At 55.0% G+C, this 13,365-nt stretch overlaps 1 protein-coding gene across 13 annotated transcripts in view; it reads right to left on the minus strand.

Annotated features, from left to right (window-relative positions):
* PITPNM2 (phosphatidylinositol transfer protein membrane associated 2) overlaps positions 1 to 13,365 on the minus strand; it is a 144,488-nt gene that overhangs the window by 92,717 nt on the left and 38,406 nt on the right. Inside the window, exon 1 of one of the 13 annotated variants that reach the window (XM_058691394.1) lies at positions 7,380 to 7,568. The exons of the other annotated variants lie outside the window; for them this stretch is intronic. The gene's annotated coding sequence lies outside the window, so the exon portion shown is untranslated. Of the gene's footprint in view, positions 1 to 7,379; positions 7,569 to 13,365 lie in introns of those variants that run through there. 13 annotated transcript variants of the gene reach the window in all.

Here is a 13,365-nt window from a genome sequence, read left to right on the forward strand (position 1 = left end):
TCGCGGTCCGTGAGTTCGAGCCCCGCGTCAGGCTCTGGGTTGATGGCTCGGAGCCTGGAGCCTGTTTCCGATTCTGTGTCTCCCTCTCTCTGTGTCTCCCTCTCTCTCTGCCCCTCCCCTGTTCATGCTCTGTCTCTCTCTGTCCCAAAAACAAATAAATAAATAAATAAATAAATAAATAAATAAATAAATAAATAAATAAAAGACGGTGACGTTACAACCCCCAGGCGGGGCCGCCACCCAGAGCCTTCGGCTGTCAGACCCAGGAAGCCTCGCCCCACATCTCCACCAGCCTGCAATTCCTATGAAGACCAGCCCTCCTCCCTGGGCCACCCACTGTGCACAGGGGACTCCGGCCTTGGAGAGTAACAGCTGCCCCGATCCACTCACAAGCCGGGAGAACGCCCTGCACAGAGAAGCCCTCAGCCATCGCCCCCGCCCTGCGGGGCTGATGCGAGAGTGAAACTTAAAAAGCGCACAAAGCGTCCAGCGGCGCCCGCCTCTGGGAGACGGTCCGGGAGCTGTTTCTCTGCGCCTCCTTGCCCTGCTGCTTAGTTTTGGACCCGGACGTGGCCCTACAGTAAAGCAGCTTGGTGGAGAATTCCTCCAGCCAGTGCTCTGCACTCACACTTGGGGGCGGGTGGAGCAGGCCCCACCTGCTACAGAATCTTCCCTGAGACCCCTGGATCCCTGGCTGTAACCTCGGGACCTCAGAACCAGCCGCGGCTCAGGTGTGGCCTGCAAACAGCTGAGAGGTATGGTGCCTTTCAATCCAAGACTCTATTGTTCACAAAGCACAGCCTTAAACAGCAGGATTACTAGTCATTCTGTCTGAAAAGAGGAGACAATTGGAGCAAGATTGAACAAATGCTTAACTGCCCTCCCCTAATCCCTGGGTTGTGATCAATCAGGCAGGCTCTAATCTGGGCTCCTTCTGGATCTGCCCGCAGGGCTCCCTGAGGCAGTAGAGGCCACCTCAAAGCAAGGCCTCGGGACATACACGCTCCAGGGTGCCAGCCGTGGGACCCAGGCCTCCTTCAGAGAGACCACCGTCTTGGCTGGGGCAGAGTATCTCCCTGTCTCACACGGAAACGGGAAAGAAAAGTCACCAGGAAACCTGAAACGGGCACTCTTGCGCCTGGTCTCCTAATTCTTCCCTCTCCCTCCCGGGCGACTGCTCAGGGAAAGGACACCCTCCACCCTCGGGCGCCCCTCTTGGAAGCCACAGTTTGTGCTGTTCACATTCTCTACTCAGTGTTCCCCCGATCCCCTCGGCAGCTCAGAACTCTGCTTGAGATGGAAAATCACCCTTTAATAATGGCAAAAGGGGGGCGCCTGGGTGGCTCAGTCGGTTGAGTGTCTGACTCCTGATTTTGGCTCAGGTCATGATTCCAGGGTCATGGGATCGAGTTCTCCACTGGCCATGGAGCCTGCTTAAGATCCTCTCTCTCCCTCTCTCTCTCTCTCAGAGTGCCTGAGGGGCTCAGTTAAACATCTGACTCGATTTCAGCTTGGGTCATGATCTCATGGTTCGTGGGTTTGAGCCCCGTGTTGGGCTCTGAACTGACAGGAGCCTGCTTAGGATCCTCTCTCTCTCTCTCTCTCTCTCTCTCTCTCTCTCTCTCTCTCTCTCTCTCTCTGTCTCTCTCTGCCCCTCCCCGGCTCTTTCTCTCAAAATGAATAAATAAACTTAAAAAAAAAAAAGGATTCTTGGGGTGCTTGGGTAGCTCCGTGGGTAAAGCATCCAACTTCACCTTGGGTCATGACCTCACAGCTTGTGAGTTCAAGCCCCTCGTCGGGCTCTGTGCTAACAGCTCAGAGCCTGGAGCCTGTTTCTGATTCTGTGTCCGTCTCTCACTCTGCCCCCTCTCCTGTTTGTGCTCTGTCTCTCTCTCTCAAGAATAAATAAAACATTTTTTAAAAATTAAAAAAAAAGGATTCTCTCTCTCTCTCCCCCTCTGCCCGTATCCCCTGCTTGCTCTCTTACTCTCTCCCTTGAAAAATAACACTCGGGCCGCCTGGGTGGCTCAGTTGGTTAAGCGTCCAGCTCTGGCTCAGGTCATGATCTCATGGTCTGTGGGTTCAAGCCCAGCACCAGGCTCTGTGCTGACAGCTCGGAGCCCAGAGCCTGCTTCGGATTCGGTGTCTCCTTCTCTCTCTGCCCCTCCCGCACTTGCAGTCTGTCTCTATCTCTCAAAAAATGAATAAAATTTTTTTAAAAATTAAAAATAAATAAAAATAAAAAATAAAAATGGAAAACCAAAATGTGGTCCATCCATACAATGGGTATTGTTCTGCCATAAAAAAGAATGAAACACTAACACATGCTACAACATGAATAAACTTGGAAATATGACACTCAGGGAAAGCAGCTGGTCACAAAAGGCCACATAGTGTATGATTCCATTATATGAGATGTCCGGAGCAGGCAAATCCATGGAGGCAGAAAACAGATGAATGGCTGCCAGGGGCTGGGGTTCAGGGAGCAACAGGGGGAGGTGTCTAGGAGTGATGAAAATGTCCTAAAACTCATCGTGGCAATGATTACAGACATCCGGGAAAATACAGTTCCCCTTGAACAACACAGGGCTTATGGGGCTCCCCCCACCCCGAGTGATTGAGGATCTGTGTAGAACTTTTGACTCTCCAGAAACGTAACTACTAACAGCCTACTGTTGACCACAAGACTGACCGCTCCCACAGTCCATTAACACGTATTTGGTATATGTTCTATGTATTAATAAATACTGTATTCTTACAATAAAGGAAGCCAGTGAAGAAACAAATTACTAAGAAGTTCAGAAGAGGAAATACATTTACAGACCTGTCCCAAATCTATTGAAAAAAAAATCCACGTATAAGCGGACAGTTCAAACCTGTGATGTTCAAGGGTCGATTGTACTAAAAACCATTGAATTTGCACACTTTAAATGGGTGAATTGTAGGGGATGTGAATTGTATCACCATAAAGCCGTTATTTAAAATATGCAAAAATGGGGCCCCTGGGTGGCTCAATCGGTTGAGCATCCGACTTCGGCTCAGGTCGTGATCTCACGGTTTGTGGGTTCGAGCCCCGCGTCCGGCTCTCTGCTGACAGCTCAGATCTGCTTTGGATCCTCTGTCCCCCTCTCTGCCCCTTCCCTGCTCGCTCTCTGTCTCTCTCAAAAATAAACATTAAAAAAATATTTAAGAAAGTAAATAAATAAAAATAAAACATGCAAAAATCAGACTAGTATTCGTTAACAACTGATGGAAGAGGCTCTTAAGTGGAAGCTCGCTCTGCCCCCAAGCCTTGCCCCCGTCCATCACTCCGCAGCCCCCTCACCAGTGTGACCACAGCTCAGGGGATCGTCAGTCCCTCCGGGGCCAGCACTGGGAGGGAAAACAAGGAGACGCGGCTCTCCTCACCCACCCACCCCGGGGAACCGGAGAACAGGGGGTAGTGGCCCTGGCCTGCTCCCAGTTTTTTTTTAATGTTTATTTATTTTTGAGAGAGAGAGAGAGAGAGAGAATGAGCGGGGGAGGGAAAGAGAGAGGGAGACACAGAATCCGAAGCAGGCTCCAGGCTCTGAGCTGTCAGCGCAGAGCCTGACGCGGGGCTCAAACTTGTGAACGCAAGACCATGACCTGAGCCGAAGTCGGATGCTTAACCGACTGAGCCACCCAGGTGCCCCTGCTGCTCCCCATCTTTAAAGTTCCCAACCCTGAGACCAAAGGCAACAACACATTGACCTCCAGCTGGTTTGTGGGCGAACAGGGTCTGACTACAGGTTGGCCGTGCCTCTCTCACCTCTGCTAAACCAACAGCAGCCACAGACAGCAGTGATGACGCCTGATGCCAAGAGGAATGAAAAGTGTGTATTATTCTGGGGCAGGGGCCAGGCACCCTGGACAAGCCCCGCTCTCCCAACGCCCACCCACCAGCACCAGCTGGGGGACAGTGGCCAGAGAAGACCGGGGTCCACGGTGAGGAATCCGGAGTTTGCAGAGGCAGAGCCGAACCCCGTCGGCACCTGGTCATCTCAAGGACAAAGCCTGCGACCCCGGCCAGAGACTGGGGTCTGAGGCTGCAGCTGGCCCAGTGCAGACGGGGAGGACGTGAAAGCCTGGTCGGGGCGAGTGCACCCCAAAACACTGTCAAACAGGCCAGGTTTCACCCCGCCACATGCGGCGGCTGCCCCTGCCCACATTACAAGCTTTCTACGGAGCCAGGTGACTTCTTTCAGGGGCGCTTATCTCATCTCAGCCTTGCCAACCCAGGCCGACCCTACATCCCGAGGGGGCCATCTCAGCTCAGGTGACCCATCAGGGGAACGGAGCTGAGGAGGCACAGGGAAGCCGCTCGGGCCTCTCCGCGCACTTCCCTGGGCCTCGCTTCTGCGTCTGTGCCACCGCCATCTCCTTCAAAGGGCAGCTGAAAAGGGCGGGCAAGGCAAGCAACGCGCATTAGTTAGCTCGCCTACCCGGATGCGCTTTCTTTCACCCTCCCTCAAACTCTAGGAGGTGACATTCCCGTTTTGCAGAGTCTGACTGATAAGGCTCCCAGGGTGACAGCACCTGGCAGAATCCAAATCCAGGTTGTCTCTAAGGCTCAGGACCTCAGCCCGGCACTGGCCTGCCTTCCAGACCACACGAGCCGGGCACAGGCCACCTGCTCTGCTCTGCTCGGCTCAGGAGGCCTAACAGGAAGCAGGTGGGTGAGGGAGCAGGGTTGAGCCAGGTCCACCAGCAAGGGCTGGATGGCCGCAGGGCAGGGTTCAAGGCAAGACAGAGAGGGTCCAGGAGCACCTCTGGGGGTCCCCAAGGGCCAAGCAAGGGCCCTCAGCTTTCCACCTTCCTGGGCCTGCAAGGAAGTGCCTTCCACAGGTGCCAGGACAGGCCCGAGAGGGCCCGGTGGGTCTGGGTGCGGCCCTGGGAAAGCCCGGGGATCTTGCTGCTGCGTCCCTTGGGTGCCTCTGAACGCATGTCCCTTCACCCGGCCTCCTCAGGGATCAGTTTCCCTATGATCTTGTGACATAATAAAAAATACATATTTGGTCTTTGCTTCCTTTTCTGGCCTCCGCAGAGCTCCTAAAACTCCTGCGATTTCCTGAATGACGAGAGTGTCTTCTGTATGCTAATGAGCTGGAGGCTGAGCTCCCCAGAGGAAGCCCCAGTGACCAGCCCCTACCCACCCCTTCCCCTACCCCCAGGAGGGGAGAAGGGGCTAGAGATTGAACTAACCACAGTGACAACGATGGAATCATCTGTGCATAAAAATCCCGAACGATAGGTTCAGAGAGCCTCCACGTTGACATCTGGAAGGGTGGCACTCTCCGAATCCACAGGGACAGAAGCTCCTGAGGTGGGGAGCCTTCCGGACCTCACCTTGCATGCCTCTTCATCAGGCTGTTCATCTGTGTCCTTTATCACACCCTTTATGATAAACCAACAAACATCAGCAAACGTTTCCTGAGTTCTGCGAACCAGTCTAGCGAATGATCCAACCGGAGGCGGAGAGAGGGGTGTATGGGAAGCCCGCCTTTGTAGCCAGATTGGACAGAAGAGCGGGGAACCCAGGACCCGTCACTTGGGATCGAAAGGCATCTGAAATGGAAGGCAGTTGTGGGACCGAGCCCTTAACCCATGGGGTCCGTGCCAACTGGGGGGCGCTAGTGTAAGAATGGAACGGACACACAGGACGCACAGCTGGTGTCCACGGAGAACCGGAGAACTGCTTGGCGTGAAGGACCCACACGTTTTGTGTCCGAGGGGTTGCTGAGGACAGAAACGACTTCCTTCCGGGCCCCATCGGAGAGACGGAGGCCCGGCCTTGCGTGGCCTTTGGGAGCGTCCTGGCTCTGATCTTCTCAGCCCCTGCAGACAGACAGCAGGGCTCCAGAGCAGCGTGGGACCTCTTGACTCATGCGCTCAGTAGTCAACATCACACCCTCTCCCCGAAGGCAGGGTCAGGGCCACACGAATCTCTCCTTTCTTCCATCAAAATACACCCGCAGAATCGTAAATACATGAAAATATTTACATGACCAGATTAACTTCTGGGTCCTGTGGCTCGCTTAAGCAAACATGTTTATCTTCTTGTCAAACAACACTTTAGAGATACTTCTCTTTTGGGGTGCTAGACTCACTCAGCACTAGCGTAAGGAGGGGAGAGTGGTGGCAGAGGCGGAGAGGATGCTGAGAGCCACACGTTGACATCTCTTTACAGCCAGCTGACTCGGGGTTCCAGGGAACCCCAGGTCAAGGGCTGAGACCCTTGGGGGTCAGTTATCTCGGCTCCAGACCTGGGTCACTGGCAGGGGGCCAAGCCTGCTGGACAAAGTCACCCCTCCGGTGACAAGGGGAGCCGATGGTGGCTTCACGCCGGGCGTCTGCGGACCGCAGCCCAGCACTGCCATCTTGAGAAATCCCACTTTCGCGGGCGTGCACCCACACGCGTACGTCCCGGTTTTACAGGCTCAGTTAAAAACAAAAAGCCAATCTCTCAGGTGTGCACTCGACAAGGCGGGATATCGGGACGCTGCCATCAGCCTGCCCCCTCCTCCCCCCGCCTCCGACCCGTCATCCACACGAAGCCAGATGAAGCCCTTTTCTGACACCCGCATCAGAGCGTGACATCCCCGGGATAAAAGCCCCTCCACGCTCCCCTCAGCTCTCAAGAGGACATCCGCGCTCCTTAAGCAGCACACAACCACCCACACACCTGGCTCCTTCCCTCCACCCTGCCTGGCCTCCCAGCACACCCCCTAACCAGACTCACAGTGGGACCCACCGTGCCTCCAGGCCTTTGCGTAGGCTGTTCCTTCTGCAGGGAAGGCCCTCCCCGCTTATGCCGACCACACCTCAGCTGTGGGGTGAACTTGGCATTGCGTGGGGTGATTGCAAGTACCGGCACCCGAGACCTTCCTCCCTGGGCTCCCTGCCCCATCCCCACAGGCGTGTAGCACCATCACCACCATGGGCAGACCCTGTCCCGTCCAGTGTCCAACGAGCTCCTGAGAGTGGGGGTTCATCAGACAGTTCATCTCAGCTCCCTGCCCACACTCGGGGTTAAAGCCACCAGCTCTAGGATCTCTAGGATAACCGTGGGGCAGGGGCATAGCCCCTCCTCCTCTGCAGGCCCGGCCACACCCCCACGCAGCAGCTGCCCACTCCCCATGTGCAGGCAGCAAGCACGCGGGCAGGGTCTATGCAGGCAGTGTTACCAAGCGTGACTTCTTCCCCGCACCGGCTCTTCTCGCACACTCCAGCTCTCAGCCTCTGCTGGCCAGGGCCACAGGAGGCGAGCGGGCTCATGGGAAGCCGCTTCCCTGGCTCGGTGATTGCACAGAAACAATATTTTATTCACGGGGGAGCTCACAGGATTCTTGCCAGCTTACCGACTACTCTCCTCGTCCGTGAGAAGTATCTCTCGGGCACGCGTCCCGTTCCTCACTCTACGCCAGCCCCAGCTACCTGCTCCCGCCCAGGAGGAGGCAGTGGGGAAATGGGCAGGAAGGAAGACAAGAGAGAGGAAGGGAAAGGTCCAGGGAGCGACTGGACCCCTCCCCTGCAACGCCAGCCTAAACAAGGGTCACTCCCTCGACTGAGCAGTGAGGACAGGGGAAGCAGAAGAAAATCAAGGAGACGGGCGTGAGGCTTGAGAAAGCCACGTTGCCACCCGGGCCCCAGAACCACCTAAGGCCCAGCCCTGGTCTGCGGGCAGCCAGGCCTTGGGGAGACTGAGCTGAGGAGAGGAGCTGAACCAGACCACGGTTCTTAGCACAACATCCTGTCCCTCCGCGTAGCTGTCCCTAGGACTCCCGCGGGGGCCACTGGCCATTCCCCTTCGCAAGCTACTCTAAGGAGCGCTGCGGGGGAGCGACTCCCAGCAACCAGCCCATCTGCACGAGGTCCCGACACACCTGCATCCTCCCCTCTCCCTCCTCTGCCCCCCGGGGCCCCCAGGCACACGTGGGCTTTGGGACGGAGTCGGCAAGGAAATCTGTCTTTCCACACACGGCTGGTGGCGGCGTGGCTGGGGGGGGGGGGGGGGGTGTTCTAGCAGACTTATTTATAGCCAAGTACCCCGTCCGCACACTCTCCAGCACTGCCTGCCTGCTTGCCTGCCACTGGGGCTTTTCAATCCGTGTCTATATTTATCCCCCGAAGCCGTTGGGATAATGGTGCAGCCAGAAATAGCCTTGAAGACATTCACGTGAAGATGATGGGCAGGTCCCCAGCTCCCAGGCTGACCTCACCCCCGGCATCTGCTGCTTGGCAGTGGGTAACAGGGAACAGCTGGATGGGCCGGCAAGGCAGCTGAAGCCAGATGGGAACAACATAATCCCTCTTTCCCTGCCGGCCACGGCCCTCTGTAGTGGTGCGGTGGACGAGTATGGAACAATACATCTCAGCTGCCGGGCTACAGGGAGACCAAAAGTGACGTGATCTCCTGATGGACGTCAGCGTGTTAATCGGCTCAGAGACAGAACGGAGACTCAAAGGGAGCGGGCAGGAGGGCTCTGCAGGTTCCCGGACACGCGCTCACAAAAAAGCAGGTCACCCATGCACCAAGGTTGCAGGGACACGCCCTCCCGCCTCACCCCCTCCCACCTGGACACAGGCGCTCAGCTCACAGTGGAAGTATGTGCACGGTCTCCAGCTTACCCAGCCACTTTCCACCTCCTGGAAGGGAGGACAGTTCGGAGACAGCCTGGCTGGGCAGGGAAGAAGAGCAGGCACCTTAGGGGAACCGGTGGGCCTTTCCTGGTCCTTAGTTTCAGCATCCTGGAATAAGTCACCTTCTGGGATAGGGGACAGGCGCTCATTTGAGCACCTGATGTATTAATAGAGGAAGGAACAGAGTGCAGCTGGAATAGAGAGAAGGCACCAGCTGATAGCCTGATGGGGAAGATTTCATAGAAGAGGGGGCATTTTGGTTGGGCTTTGAAGGATGCATAGGAGTTTACCAGGAGAGAAGGGGGAAAGGCACAGGGAGTATCATGAGCCAATGATTTAGTACTCAAAGTGCATGGTCTGACTGGGGAATGGCAGTGGTAGGAGTGCAGGGTCAAGGGTGGTGAGATGGAGTCAGACTAAGAAGGGCTGGGCCCCATCACAGATCTCAGGAGCAGAGCCTTTGAGCAAATGGGATTGAGGAGGCTCACCCAGCATCCTTGTGGCTGTATCTGTGGCCTGGGTGGGGCGTTCTCTGACAGGGCCTCTGGGCTGGTCCCTGACACCTCCACCCAGTATGGATCTTTAGCCCCTGGGAGACCTACCCTCTCCCTCCTTCCCAGTAGGAGCCCTCGCCCATTCTGGCCCAACTCTCCATGTCTGTCAGTATTTTTTAAAATGTGGGGGCGGGGCCTGGGTGGCTCAGTCAGTTAAGTGTCCAACTTCGGCTCAGGTCATGATCCCGAGGTGGGTGAGTTCGAGCCCCGAGTTGCGCTCTGTGCTGACAGCTCAGTGCCTGGAGCCTGCTTGGATTCTGTGTCTCCCTCTCCGCCCCTCCCCCGCTTGTTCTCGTTCTCTCTCTCTCTCTCTCAAAAATAAACATTAAAAAAGGTTTTTTTTAATGTGCACTGTAAAATGGGACAGCTGCTTTGGAAAAGCCTCCAGCTCCTCAAAATGTTAAAGATTGAGTTACCATATGACCCAGCAATTCCGCTCCCCAGTACATACTCAGGAGGAATGAAACAGAAGTCCACACAAACGCTTGTACGTGAATGTTCACAGCAGCGTTATTTGTAATAGCCAAAAATAGAAGCGAAGCACGGATAAATCCTGAAAGATGATGCTGAGTGAAAGAAGCTGGTCACTCAAGGCCAAACAGTGTACGATCCCATTACACGAAATGTCCCGAACAGGCAAATCCATAGGGACAGAAAGCAGATTAGTGGCTGCCAGGGGGTGGGGGAAGGGGAGTGACAGCAAAGGAGTACAGGTTTCTTTTTGGAGTGATAAAAATGTTCCAAAAATCTCTGATGGTTGCGTAAGTCTGCGAATATATGAAATCTCATTGAATTGTACACTTTAAATGGGGGAATTGTATGCTCCATAAATTATATTTCGGCCCAGCTGCTTGCTAAAAAATCACCAAGCAGTACAAAACCAGAAGCGTACAAGCCCAGCACGCTCGGGGAGACAGAGCAGGGGGAGTCCCTCTTGCCTAGGGCGGGGGCGGGGGGGGGGGGCAGGCTGGGCAGGCTTGGCGGCCACACTGTGGCATTCCGCTGGCTGTTCACGTCCCCAGCCAGGCCTGTCCCCAGCTTCCTGTGTCATACACAGAGCTTAGGAGCTGGCACGGCATGGGCCATTCATGTGTAAAAGAGGGGACTCAGGCCGTCTCATCTGGGGCAGGTGCATCCTTAAACACCCTCCTTCACACTCTGCCTCCACAGCTCCAAGGGTCCCCAGCCCCAGGAGCCTTTCCTGACCTCACAGACAGAAGGAACCATTTGCTCATGTGCTCCGAGCCCCACACAGATCTGGATCAGAGAGCTCTGCCAACTAGGGGCACAGCTAGCGGTCCCTAGGCAGCTGTAAGCCCTGGGACCTATAGTCAACTCTGCTTGTTTGTGTTAGGCAAGGAACTTGTGTGTATTAAGCACCTACTAAGTGCCAGGCACATGTGAGATGCTCTACACTGGTTTTCTCATTTGCTTTCTTTCCTCCCGTCAGTCCTTTCAAATCTAGGCCATCTTTGTGAAATGCTTTAGTGGTTGAAGAAAACATGTCCCTGACCTCAGATATCCCCTTGTGGCAGGAGTAGAGCGCGGGTCATGGGATGGGCTGGCCCTGGGGCAACTCATGCTGTAAGAGATGTCCCTCCTGCTGAGATGCCATCTTATCTCATCCTCGCCCACTTGGTTCCACTTAATAAACTCATTCACAGCAAAGCACCAGGGAGTGGGTGCACCATATCTCCCAAGAGTATCTGTAACTTGAAAAGGGGGCATTTTGGTTGGGCTTTGAAGAATGCACAGGAGTTTACCAGACGGAGAAGGGGGAAAGGCACAGGAAACAGCACGAGCCGATGGCTTTAGTACTCAAAGTGCATGGCCTAGAAGGGCAAAGCTCATCTAGAGGGAAGAGGGGAGGCATGGTTCTCCCCCGTCAAAGCACAACTTGGATTTATTTTTACTTCTGGCACATAGCACAGCTCAGGCACACAGAAGGTATTTAATACATGTTAGATAAATGACGGCCCAACCTAAGGCCATGCCTCCCATCTGGGAACCCACCTCCCAGAAAGCTGCTCGATGAGAACAAGCCGACAAACCCCCTTTTCTCAGGGAGACTGAGCCCAGAGGGGAGGCGTGAATCCTGAAACCCACACCACTGATCTGTTGGGCACAGCACCCAACCTCAGTTGTCCTAGACAAGGGGTCTACACGTGAGAAGCACCGCAGGAATGAAATCCCCCGTCAAGCCATGTCAGCCCGGGGCAGACAGGCCCAGAGACAGGCTGCAGCCCACAGTAGGGAAGGAAGGGACTCAACAGCTTGTGCCTGGTTTCCTTGCTGTCCTCGCACCTCCTCTGGCCTCTGAGGACGACGCCAACAGAAGGACAGAGGCTGGCTGGACACCGAGCCCACTGGGGCTCATGCCTCTCTTCAGCATGTGGCCGGATCTCCCACTTCTGGGCACCACACTCTTGTTACCCGTGGTCACAGGGTGCTAACCAGAGCACAGGGCAATGAGAACCGTTTCTGGAGACAGCTGAAAATCAATCAATGGAAGCAATTTCCAAGCTGTCATTCCTCGATGGTACATTTATTGTGATGGGGACAGGTCAAGTTAAAAGGCCGAAAGAAAAATCAAACTGGGTTTCCCTCCTTTGGCCTATAGTTTCAGCTTCACCAAAGAGAGCCAAAGCAAAATCTGTCTTTACCTTCATGCTGGGGAGTCTAAAGACAACGCCCAGACCCCCCTGTGCAGAGCCGGGAACTTCACAGGCCTTGTTCTGCATCGCGAAGGTCACAAGTGACTTAAAGTTCATCATTAGAGCAGGCTCGCAAGCTAAAAATAAGTCACCAGTCCTATTCACAGAGAGGCACACAGGAAGTCCCAGCGATGAAATTCAAGGTTGCCTCCCAGGGAGTATAATCAAGTTCAGGGTGCCACTGGGTCGTCACAGTTTAAGTGAAACCTGTTCTAGGTGACACAGCTGTAGGGCATTGAGACCCCAGCCCCCACCGACCCTCGTTGCCCCCTCTGTTACAAGAGATGGACTGTGGATTTAGCATGACCCCCTTGGTGTACCGACGGCCTCTGGCTTGTGTTCTCTGGGGTGTCTGGAGACTGAAGAATCTGCTCAGTGCCTGGCCTGACTGTGGATAGAGATTCCCCCCAGTGTGGACAGCTTGCCACTGTCCCAGGGGCATGTGGGTTCACCTGTCTGTCTCCCCTGAACTGTTAGCTCCTTGAGAGCAAGCACATCTTATCTCTGGCCTGGCACTTGGAAGAAGCTCAATAAAGTGTTAATAAAATGCATGAGAGCACCAACTGATCTGCCCCAGAGCTCAGACATGGCCAACCAACTCAGACCTCTGTCCGACCAAGTCAAAACACCATCCCAGAGAGAGCTGTTCAAGGCCCAGGGCACCCAGAACTCTCAGCTTTCAGAGCCCTGAATTCCTGCCCGCCGGTGCAGTCTGCCAGGACCCCACACTCAGCAGCAGGGTCCACAGCCAGTCCTTCCCTGAGCCCTCGAACCCCTGCACGTCCCCCGCCCAGAGCTGTCCATCACTTCAGCTACAAAAACACTGGACTTGGGGCTGGAAGACTGAGTCTTGGCTCTGCCACTAACCAGCTTGCATTGTGACTTTGGGCAGTGACTTCCTTCACCGGTCCTCAGTTTCCCCAGACGGTAAGCAAAAAAAGCTGACCTCCTGAGTCCTTCCAAGTCTGTGAGAACCTGTTTTCTAAAAGTCCACACCACAGGGCTTGCCCGGTTCCTCAGAGATTCCTTGAGGCCCTACCTTTAAAACATGCCTGGAGCCCAAGTCCCTCACTACCTCCATCGCAGCCCCTCTGGTCCAGGGCCTGCCACCTCGGGCCCTTGTAACAGTCTCCCCGTTGGCCTCCCCTCTTCCTCCCTCCACCCCATCCAGTCCATTCCCAGCACAATAGCCAGAAACCATCCTTTTAAAGCTCAGTGGGAGCCTGGCCCTCCTGGGCACAAACTCCTCAGCAGCTCAAAGTCAAAGTCTCAATAAGACCTCCAAAGACCTGCTGCATGTGGGCTTTCATTTCTTCTCCAGCCCCTTCCCCTCCCTCCTCCTCTCCAGTTTCAAGAACATCCCGGACAAGCTCCTGCCTCAGGGCCTTTGGACAGGCTGTCTCCTCTGCCTGGATGCTCCTCCTCCAGATAACCTC

This window comes from Neofelis nebulosa, chromosome 11, assembly GCF_028018385.1.
Source record: "Neofelis nebulosa isolate mNeoNeb1 chromosome 11, mNeoNeb1.pri, whole genome shotgun sequence".
Taxonomy (NCBI): domain Eukaryota; kingdom Metazoa; phylum Chordata; class Mammalia; order Carnivora; family Felidae; genus Neofelis; species Neofelis nebulosa.